This window comes from Palaemon carinicauda, chromosome 25 (assembly GCF_036898095.1).
Source record: "Palaemon carinicauda isolate YSFRI2023 chromosome 25, ASM3689809v2, whole genome shotgun sequence".
Classification (NCBI taxonomy): domain Eukaryota; kingdom Metazoa; phylum Arthropoda; class Malacostraca; order Decapoda; family Palaemonidae; genus Palaemon; species Palaemon carinicauda.
In genome coordinates this window covers 42,793,828-42,803,827 of record NC_090749.1, presented here as the reverse complement: position 1 = coordinate 42,803,827, position 10,000 = coordinate 42,793,828, and positions in this window count along the sequence as shown.

Here is a 10,000-nt window from a genome sequence, read left to right as displayed (position 1 = left end):
TGAAAAGGAGGTAAATTTCAATGCCATTAGTATACTTTGAAATATTTCAACAGCTTTACATATTTCAAGATTCCTCTAAAGTATGTTCCAAGTTTTTCCAAAAAAAAGCTCAATCTCTCTTTGATCCTAAAAAGATCCGATACCAAAAGCTCTATCTCTCTCCCATATCATCTGTAGCAAAACTTTTACCTTACTCAAAGATATTCACTTTGAGCTCGTGAATGAAAGGAAGATATGCAAAAATTGTGCACACACTATATAAGAAATCATTTTTTTCTCAAGCAAGCCGTTAGCTTTAAAATACTCCCACTTAGTTATAATTGCGATAAAGGAATATTTTTGGAATAATTAACCTCCGCCAAGGAGTTTATAAAATATCTGCGTTTATTTATTGTTTTATGTTTGTCTGTTAGCAGGATTACGTCAAAATTTCTTGCAGGACTTTGACCATATTTCAACAGCTTATAAGTAATATTTTAGAGGTGATAAGGATAAAGATCGTGATGCTGGTTTATTATTATTATTATTATTATTATTATTATTATTATTATTATTACCTCTACTACTACTACTACTACTACTACTACTACTACTACTACTACTACTACTACTACTACTACTACTAATAATAATAATAATAATATTATTATTATTATTATTATCATTATTATTATTATTATTATTATTATTATTATAATTCATTCACGTCAACATATGAAAAAGAAAAAAACTTAGTCCGTATACCAGAGTAAAATTTTGAAACACTTCATAGACGAAATAAAAAACCCGTCACTGCTCTTCATAGATTGATTTTGTCATGCTTCTAACATCCTAAAAAACCCTTTTGGAAATAAAATAAACGTAGAATGACATTTCTAATACCTTCACTGAAAGAAAAACTCCTCTAACATTCCAAAATAACCTTTGGAAACAAAATATACGTAAAAAATAGTGTATCTGAAGGAAGCTAATTTCAAAAGCTGTTAACTTTAAATCTAACATTCCACAAAACCTTTGACAAAGTGAATAAAAGAAAAAATAGTGTCACTGCAGGAAGCTAATTTCAATATATCCTATTTTGATATAATAACTCTTCTAACAATCCGCAAAACCTTTGGAAAAAGATATAAAAGAAACATAGGGTCTCTGACGGAAGAAGAAACTTTTCTAACACTCCACAAAAACCTTGTTAAAATAAATAAATAAAAGAAACAGTCTCTATAGGAAGAAGAAAACTCTTCCAACATTCCACAAAACCTTTTGGAAAATAAATAAAAGAAAAACAGTCTCTGCAGGAAGACAATTTCAATACGGTATTTTATATGAAAAAAACTCTGAAAACTGGAGATTTCACAACAGTGTCAAAGTTCCAGCATTCCAGGAGACATGAAAAATAAATCAATGGCCCCAATTACGATCTTTACCTTTCCCCCAAGAGTCCCCAGGAGTTCTTTTTACCCTCAAGAGGAGGCCAATATCAAAAACCTCCTTTTCACTCCTGATTTCAGCAACTGGACATTTTTGTGACTGCCTTTCACGCTTCCAGCACTGCCTGGAAGGATCAATAGGTGTTGAGACAAACGATAGAAGGCGAGGCTGACACGCAGCTCTTCTTCTTCTTCTTCTTCTTCTTCTTCTTCTTCCAGCATAAAAGAGGTTTCATTCTTTCCTCATTTATGTTAAAATCTTGTCAGATTATCCTTGATATTTTAATCTCTTGTTTTATTTACATAATCTCATGTTTTTATTTACATATTCATCTTTATTTTCATCGACGCTGACTTAAAAAAAGGCTTTTTTATATATTTTTCACTTCATTGTTGTATTAAATTTCAAAGTAGGCTGATACACACATTTACACCATATATACAGTATATATATATATAATATATATATATATATATATATGTATGTATGTATATATATATATATATATATATATATATATATAAATATATAACTACAAACAACAGTAAATGCAGCCAGTTCTATTCTACTGACAGACAAAGGCCTCAGACATATCCTTAGTCATATCTGGGATTTAATCAGTTCATCCCCACCCTGGCCACTGCGGAGTGATAATGGTGGGAGACTTTCCTCTCATCACTCACAGCAAGCCAACCTAGTATGAGTTTCCCTGAGTAGCAGAGGTTTGCTGATCATGGCGATACATAAACCATTTCACCACGTTAAGGTCTCCCCACTCAGAAAGAATGATATATCATATATTATGAAACAAAGTCAATTTCTCTAATAAGTTACTAGTCACTACCACTTGTAACGGTATACTTTTAAATCATAAATGAACACCTTATGCAGATAACTTCCACAGAAAAAAAAAAAAAAAAAAAATATATATATATATATATATATATCTATATATATGTATATATATATATATATATGCATATACATTTATATATATATATATATATATATACATTTATATATCGATATATATATATATATATATATACTTATATATATATATATATATACGTCAGCCATTACTAGACCAATGATTGTAATAATTTGAAAAATTGTAATAATATTTTTGAAATAATAAAAATCTTAATAATTATATACTTACGCGATAAAAAAATTATAAATACCGACTGTGTAACTTTACAAGATAAAATATATACCAAAATACATTATGCACGACATATTACAGCGTAAATTACGAAGAATAAAAAGTAATAAAAACCCTAAAATAATTAACACTTTTTACCTAGATTTCTCAAAGGATCAACAAACACCAATTTGTTAAAAATTAAACCTTAATAATCAAGCGTGAAACAATGAAACGTAGGAGAGAGAGAGAGAGAGAGAGAGAGAGAGAGAGAGAGAGAGAGAGAGAGAGGGAGAGAGAGAGAGAGAGAGTGAAGGGGAGTGGAGTATCCAATATTAAAAAAATTCACTACTTTAGAATGTTTTATAAAAGCAAGTTATGAAGAAGGAAACATAAAAAACGCGCGAAGAAGCATGTTCACCCAGATAAATCCTCCTTACCTATTAATTAAAATTTAATCCAATATCTTAGGCTTTTGGCTGCAAGAAAAACAAGCCTATTGTTTTAGAAAAGCAAAAAAACTTTGCACCTCTCTCTGGTGAAGCACTCTTAGAAGTGCATCTTTTTGGTTTGACAAAGAAAGAGTGAAGAGGGCCATTAGGAATGCTCCTCTGTTTAGTTTGAGACAAGAAGATGGAGGGAATATATATGCAAATTCTTTTCTGCTTTAAGGGATTTTCGCTTTTTCAAAATGACACCAGAGGTGATTGAGGGACTGGAGGCTCTGATAAACGTGTGTTATGTACATAATTTGTGTGTGCATACATACGCAAGTATTGATGAGTACGCCTATATACATACTATCTGCCTTTGTATCAGAGTATGTATACCTTTAGAGCTTGAGTGTAACCCTGACCAGCAAAGATGAAAAAATCAGGGCTACCCATACAAGGTTGGTTTGCTATGAGTGATCAGATTAAACCCTTCCATAATCACCAATCTGTTGTGGCTAGTGTGCTGATGGTGCTGATGGAAAATGGCCATGACACAGATGTAAATTGACATGTCTTAGGCCTTTGTCATGCGATGGACTAAGAACAGATGCTTGTGTTGTTTTTGTTGTTGTTATTGTTGTTGTTGCGTGTGTATGAGTATATATACACATATATATTTATATATAATAAATATATAAATGAATATATATATATATATATATATATATATTCATTTATATATTTATTATATACATATATATATATATATATGTATATATATATATTTATACACACACACACACACACACATATATATATATATATATATAAATATATATATATATATATATATATTATATTATATTTACAGTATATATGTATATATATACGAATACACACACACACACACACACACATATATATATATATATATAAATATATATATATTTATATATATAAATATATATTTATATATATATATTATATATATATATATATATATATATATAAATAAAAGACAACGAAGGAATTAGGTAAACATAAAAAAGAGACTTCATCTCGGCCCCATTACAGTGATAAGAAAAATTTCAGCAGTATTAATTGAACTAAACCAAATTGAACAGTGAATAGATACACAGTCAAAAATAAACAAAACAATTCTAGCTCTGAATGGCCAGCAGAGAGAGAGAGAGAGAGAGAGAGAGAGAGAGAGAGAGGGGTTTGGAAAATCATTGGATCATGCCTTTTTGAGAGAGAAAAAGAGAGAGCGTGTTCTGGAAAATAATTGCAAAATGCCTTTTTTTCAAGGAGAGAGAGAGAGAGAGAGAGAGAGAGAGAGAGAGATTTCTGAAAAATCAATACATCATGCCTTTTTGAGAGAGAGAGAGAGAGAGAGAGAGAGAGAGAGAGAGAGATTTCTGAAAAATCAATGCATCATGCCTTTTTGAGAGAGAGAGAGAGAGAGAGAGAGAGAGAGAGAGAGAGAGATTGATTTGGAGGCCATATCTAAATCATTAATTAAGAGAAAAGCCTTTAAACATGTTTACTTGTATTTTTCGTTTCAGACGTTTTAAAAAAATAGGTTATTTAACTGAGAATTTCATTGCTAAAAAAATCCATTACTTCTTTGTATCATCTTTATTCTTTATTCTTATATTATTTCTCCTCCTTCATCTACATCTTTTTCTTCTTAATGGTTTTATAATTCATGTCGTTATCATTATTATATGATTTAATTTTTGCAATTCATCTTTATATTTCCATTCACTTCACTTGCTTTATTTTGTTTAGTCTAATCTGCGCTTTGCTTTATCCTCATTCTTCTCTTATACGTTATTTCCTTTTCTCCTTATTTCCTACGTTTGTTCTGCAACCGTTCGCAGACTATTATTTTATGTTTGTTGTTGTTGTTGTTGTTTTTGCGGAATTTGTCTTCCGTCTCCATTTCTTCCTTTTTTCTCCTCCTCCTTTTGTTGTTTTACATTTTCTTCACCCCTTCCCCACTGTCTTTATTCCAGCCTTTCCTTTTCCTCTCTCTTCCATTAACATTACTATTACTACTAGCTAAGCTATAACCCAAGCTGGAAAAGCAGGACGTTATAAGCCCAGAGGCTCCAAAAGGGGAAATAGCCCAGTGAGGAGAGGAAAATAGAATAATTTAAAAAGAGTAACATTAAAATAAATATCCCCTATATAAACTATAAAAACTTTAACAAAACAAAAGGAAGAATAATAAAATAAAATATTCTACTTCGTATATAGATCCTGGAATTCTACTTCCTCTCCACCTGCCATCGTCATCACCTACATTTTCCTTCTTCTTTCTTCTCCTCTTTCCTCCTCTCCTCCCCTTCTCTTCTTCATCTTCTTTAATGATAGAGAGAGAGAGAGAGAGAGAGAGAGAGAGAGAGAGAGAGAGATGGTTTCATCTCCTCTCAGTCCAAAAAGACACTCCATTTTCAGCACCAGAATGGAGGCAGAATAATTCGGGAAAATTTAAAGTAACGGGAGAGAGAGAGAGAGAGAGAGAGTGAGAGAGAGAGAGAGAGAGAGAGAGAGAGAGAGAGAGCAAACTTTTTCTAATTTTCTCTACGGTACCTTTTACGCCTACTGCCAAACCTCTTCTTTAGAAGTCATATATACATTATCGATATGAGAGAGAGAGAGAGAGAGAGAGAGAGAGAGAGAGAGAGAGCAAACAGTTCCCTAAATTTTTTCTAATGTCCCTTATACTCCTATTTCAAAACCTCCTCTTCAAGCCATATATCCATTATCAGGGGCCATACCCATTTCATACATTTCTTCCTTTACACCTAACCACCACCCATTTCTATGCCCATCCTCCCTGCAGGCCCACAGTCACCCCACGCCCAAAGTCACCATAAAAAAAAGTGATCATTTTACCCCTAGGATTCAAAGCAGAGACATTTACAAACGAATTGCGTTTTGATTGTGGATGAGATAGGAACAATGATGAAGAGAATAAGGAGTGGGAAAAAAAGAGGGGAAAAAAAGGAAAGTTTAATCATAAAGAGAAACAAAAATAGAAGGAAGGGGAATAAGAAAGGAGTGAAAACGATGTAGACAAAGGAAGAGAAGCAAGAAAAGGATAAAAGAAATAGGAAAGAAAATATGAAACAGTTTCAAAAAAAAGGAAGAGGAACAAGAAATAGAATACGTATGAAGAGACGAAATACAAGAATCAGAATCAAGAAACAGAGAAAAGATAATAGAATGAGAAAAGAAGAAATAGAAATACTACGGATAAGAGGAACATGGAAACATAAAAGAAGAGACGATATACACGAATCAAGAAGCAAAAGGGGAATAAGTAAAACAGATAATTAAAAGTGGGAAAAAGAGGGACAAACGAAAAATAACATGTGCAGGAATGACAGAATGGAAGAAGGAAGCCAGAGAAACAGATAAAAGAATAAAAAGAGAAGAAAGAGAAACAGATCAAAGAATGAAAAGAGGAAAATATTGAGGGAATAAAAAGAAAATGAGAGATGACGAAGAGCAAAGAAAATAATTAAATCAACAAGTAATTTGAGAGAGAGAGAGAGAGAGAGAGAGAGAGAGAGAGAGAGAGAGAGAGAGAGAGAGAGAACCTTTATTATTATTAGCTGTTACTAGTCCACTGCATAACAAAGACCTCAGACATGTCCTTTCCACTCATGTCTGTTTATAGCCTTTCTGCCCACTATACATCCGCAAACTTTCTTAATTCGTCAATCCATTGTCTTCTCTTCCTTACCCTGCTTCTTTTACAGTCTCTAGAGACCCATTCTCTTATTCTTATTGTCCATCTGTTGTCTACCACTCTCATTATGTCCTGCCCATGTCCATTTTTTTTTTTTACAAGTTGTTAGAATATCCTCTTCTTCAGTTTGCCGTCATATCCATGTTGCTCTTTTTCTGCCTCTTAGTTTTATTCCCATCATTTCATTCTTTAGCTGAGTTGTAACTAGCTTATGTTCTAAGGCTTTACTTAGGGTCCAGGTTTCTGGTAGGACCATTTCGTTAAATACTTTTATTTTTTTTGGGAAAGTGGCATTTTACTTTTTATAATCTCTTTTGGTTTACCTTAAGTCTCCTTTTAATTCATATCTTGCGTCCTGGGGAAACACTTATTGTCTCTATGAACTAATTACCATTATTAATTATTATCACTTATTATTATTATTATTATTATTATTATTATTATTATTATTATTATTATTATTATTATTATTACCTAAGCTAAATCCTAATTGGACTAGCAATACCCTATAAGCCCAAGGGGTCCAATAGGGGAAAATAGCCCAGTGAGGAAAGGAAATAAGGAAATAAATAAATGATGTGAGAAAAAATGAACAATAAAATATTTTAAAAACAGTAAAACCATCAAAATAGATGTCATCATTAACTATAAAAATACTTATGTCAGCATGCTCAACATAAAATAATTCGCTGGAAGTTTGAACTTTTGAAGTTCTACCGATTCAACTATTTCTATTAGTGATGTTATTTCTGATAAGACTATTGTATTGCATTTTATAGAAAACCCCTGCAATTTTCATCACTCCAATCTATTGTGGATATTATTTATATTTTCATCCTTTAAAGCAAACATCTGTTGGTACTCTGTTTCAAGTCTTCTTTTCATCAAATTGATGCTTCTTCCTTTCTTTAGTATTTCCTCAATGTTGGTCTGATTGTGTTTACGAATATCTTGGGTTTTTAGTTTGGTTATTGCCTAGGATATTTTTTCTGCTAGTTTCATTTCATATCTCTTTGATTTTACCCTCATTTCCAATCTTCATATATATATATATATATATATATGTATATATACATATATATATATACATATATATATATATATATATATATGTATATATACATATATATATATATATATATGTGTATATATATATATATATATATATCTTACCAACAGCAAAGAATCAACAAACATTCTACAGACGATAATTTTAGAGAGAGAGAGAGAGAGAGAGAGAGAGAGAGAGAGAATTATTATGTTCCATGACTGGTTCGAAAAACTCAGCAAGATTGGTTCAAGCGATGAACTCACGCCGCTAAGAAAGTATTTTCCTTTTAGTTTGCCACGCGAAAAGCAACGTGAAATAACGGGAAGAAAATAGAAATACCAGTCAAGCTTTCTTTCATTTTGTGTTAGCAATAAACTACTCTTATTCTCTTCATGTCATAGAACATATTCTGTTTATCTTACAGACAAAGTGTTTCCATCCTATTTGTGTCACTGACATAGTCTTGTTATCATAATGTTTATGACGAAATGATTAACAAAGTTATTTAGTGCAGCCAAGCAATGAAGTTTTTTGTTTATTCAGCTTGCCTCCCTAACAAAAATGTTTTCATTTTCTTTGCATCACTAATATAGTTTGTTTGTATCACGAACAAATTAAATTCATTCTGTTAGTTACTTAAGTTATTTAGTTATATCATTTAGTTATCTATTTATTTAATTAGTCAGTTTTTTAGTTAGTTATCAATTTAGTTATTTAGTAATTGATTTAGTTATTTGTGTAGCTATATAGTCATTTATTCAGTTATTGGTTATTTATTCAGTTATTTAGTTATATACTTGGTTGTTTATCTATTTCTTTAGTTATTTAGTTACATTTAGTTATCTATCATTATCAATAATAATACTGATAAAAGAAATTCAATAAAAAAGACTAAATTGCGTAGTTGGTGAAATGGAGAAACATCAAGACACGAACAACAGTAGAATACAAAAAATTGCAATTACATCATGTAAGGGTTATCGTTGATGCTTCCGAATTTACAGTGGTAGAATGTATATCAGTATTAAGAATTCTCATCCTGGAAATGTTAGTACCATAGGCTTGGATATGAAGTCGGTCTACCGGTTCTCAGTTGTAGTAAAATGGTTTATTACTATTTCATTGAAATTATTAATTTATAATATAATTTCATAATCAATTTTAATCAATCTTAAAGTAAAAAACCAGTCGTCTTCTGGTGAACGAGTTTGTGTATCGCCATGATCAGAAAAGCTTACAGTAATTAGTCATGGAAATCCATATACTAGGATGGTTTGCTGTGAGCGATCTGACGGAAATCTCACATCATCACCAATACGCAGTGGCCAACATATATATATATATATATATTATGTATGTATATATATATATATATATATGTACATATATATGTATGTATATATATATATATATATATATTTATATATATATATATATCATAAGGGGAATATAAAAAAAATATGTCACAATTAGAGAAACATTACGAAAGAAGATAACAATAGAAAGAGAGAGAGAGAGAGAGAGAGAGAGAGAGAGAGAGAGAGAGAAATTCTCGCTTTCTTATCCGCAGACAGAATTATTTCTCGTAATGTTTACGTTGACGAAGAATGAAAAAAAAAGAAAATGGATTATCGCACACTGAGAGAGAGAGAGAGAGAGAGAGAGAGAGAGAAGAAGCACCCTCCCCTTCAAGGAATTTATCTTATCAAAAGAAGAAAGTATTGTATATATATATATATATATATACGTAACCAGTCAAAATTTACGACTACATGCTTCGATTTGCACACAAACAAAGATACGGCAGTTTAGGCAATTTGTGGAAGATTGGTGTTTCCGAGTTGGTGTTGCTCAGCGGGACGGGAAATACTTATATATATATAATATATATATATATATATTATATATATATATATATATATATATATCCTCAGTCAGTTTTTCCATGGATCTGACTTTGGTTGCCAGCATCCACTCTTCATGTTGGCTGCCACCCATCACAGTTTACTACTGACCAGATACACATTCAGATCAACAGAGCTACAACGAACCGACAGATGATCTCGTATTCATTGTTGAAAATAAGAAGCGATGTTGTTAACTACGTCGTTAAAAATAAGAGACTTTCCTAAGTGTTGTAATTAAATTAAAATCCAGCGTTAAACATAAAGGTTGTAAAT